The following is a 2,314-nucleotide window of genomic DNA, read 5'->3' on the forward strand; positions in this document are numbered from 1 at the left end:
AACTTTTTTTTATAGTCTTGAAGAAACCTCTTTGTTGAATTTTACTACACTTTAGATTATTCACATTTACATATTTGTTACAGTACACATATTAAATCCAGGTCTTTATAAATCAAATGCCCCGAGTCCTGCTCGCTCTGTGGGGTGGGGTCCCTGAGTCCTGCTCACTCTGTGGGGTGGGGGCCCTGAGTCCTGCTCACTCTGGGGTGGGGGCCCTGAGTCCTGCTCACTCTGTGGGGTGGGGGCCCCGAGTCATGCTCACTCTGTGGGGTGGGGGCCCTGAGTCCTGCTCACTCTGTGGGGTGGGGGCCCTGAGTCCTGCTCACTCTGTGGGGTGGGGGCCCCGAGTCCTGCTCACTCTGTGGGGTGGGCACCCTGAGTCCTGCTCACTCTGTGGGGTGGGGGCCCCGAGTCCTGCTCACTCTGTGGGGTGGGCACCCTGAGTCCTGTTCACTCTGTGGGGTGGGGGCCCCGAGTCCTGCTCACTCTGTGGGGCGGGGGTCCTGAGTCATGCTCACTCTGTGGGGTGGGGGCCCCGAGTCATGCTCACTCTGTGGGGTGGGGGCCCTGAGTCCTGCTCACTCTGTGGGGTGGGCACCCTGAGTCCTGCTCACTCTGTGGGGTGAGCACCCTGAGTCCTGTTCACTCTGTGGGGTGGGGCCCCCGAGTCCTGCTCACTCTGTGGGGTGGGCACCCTGAGTCCTGCTCACTCTGTGGGGTGGGGGTCCCGACTCCTGCTCGCTCTGTGGGGTGGGTGCCCTGAGTCCTGCTCACTCTGTGAGGTGGGTGCCCTGAGCCCTGCTCACTCTGTGGGGTGGGCACCCCGAGTCCTGCTGGCTCTGTGGGGTGGGGGTCCCGAGTCCTGCGGGGGGTGGGGGGTGAGTGCCCTGAGTCCTGCTGGCTTTGTGGGGTGGGTGCCCGAGTCCTGGTGGGGGGGGGGGGGTGGGGGGGAAGTCCTGCTCACTCTGTGGGGTGGGAGTCCCGAGTCATGCTCACTCTGTGGGGTGGGAGTCCCGAGTCATGCTCACTCTGTGGGGTGGGTGCCCTGAGTCCTGCTGTACTGCTGTTACTGGTACAGGTGCATTGTAGCTGAGCCTGATTGCATCTTATTTCCACACATGCACTTTACAGCAGAGATCATTAGGTAGCAGTGAGGAGCTGGTTGCTTTACTTTCCTCCCTAGTCAAGTGGTACAAGGGGCAATAATTGTGGCATCCCTACTGCCTCCCTGGCTGTAGTAGAAAACTTGCATTTAAATAACACCTTACCAACCTCAGGACATCCCAAAGTGTTTCACAGAAATTAAATACTTTTGAAATGTAGTCACTGTTGTAATGTAGGGAAACATGGCAGCCAATTTGCATACAGCGAGCTCCCACATACAACAATGAGATGTGACTAGATAATCTGATAGTTATGAGGTAAATGTAGACCAGGACACAAAAACTCCCTTAATCTTCTTAGAATAATGCCATGGAATCTTTAACATTCACCTGATAGGGCAGACCAGGCCTTGGCTATAGATTCCATCCAAAAGATGGCACCTATGTAGTACTACCTCAGCCTAGTTTATGCTGGTGCGATGACACAGCCTTGCTTGACCCTGCTTCGTACGTGAATTGGGTCTGTGGTGGAACCGTTGGTCAGGATCAAGGCTTGCATGCCACCATGAAGCAGGCAGAGGATGGTGACAAACTTTTGAGGGCAGCCGAATTTGAGGGGGACACTCCATAATCCCTCATGGTTGACAGTGTCAAAGGCCTTTGTGAGATCAAAGAAGGCCATGTACAGCGGTTGGCGCTGTTCCCTGCATTCCTCTTGTAATTGATGTGCGGTGAAGATCATGTCCATTGTGCCCCTTAGTGGGCGGAATCCGCATTGCGACTCTGGGAGGAGCTCTTCGGCCACTGGGAGAAGGCGATTGAGGAGGATTCTTGTGATGACTTTCCCTGTGGCAGACAGCAGGGAAACTCTTCTGTAATTACCGAAATTGGACTTGTCACCTTTCTTGAAGATGGTCACAATTACGGCATCTCTGAGATCCCCTGGCATGCTCTCCTCCTTCCAGATAAGAGAAATGAGTTCATGAATTCACACCAGTAGTGCTTCTCCACCATGCTTTAGTGCCTCAGCGGGGATTCCATCTGCTCCTCTGGCCTTGTTGTTCTTCAGTTGTCATATGGCCTTTTCAACCTCATGCCAGGCTGGGGTTGTGCTGAGATGGTGGCAGATAGCATGCTGCAGGATGGAGTTGAGGACACTCGCGTCGAAGTCGGAGTCATGGTTAAGGAGATCTTCTAAATGCTCCTTCCAG

Source organism: Somniosus microcephalus, chromosome 25 (genome assembly GCF_052327205.1).
Source record: "Somniosus microcephalus isolate GS21.2 chromosome 25, FLI_Smic_1.0, whole genome shotgun sequence".
Lineage (NCBI taxonomy): Eukaryota > Metazoa > Chordata > Chondrichthyes > Squaliformes > Somniosidae > Somniosus > Somniosus microcephalus.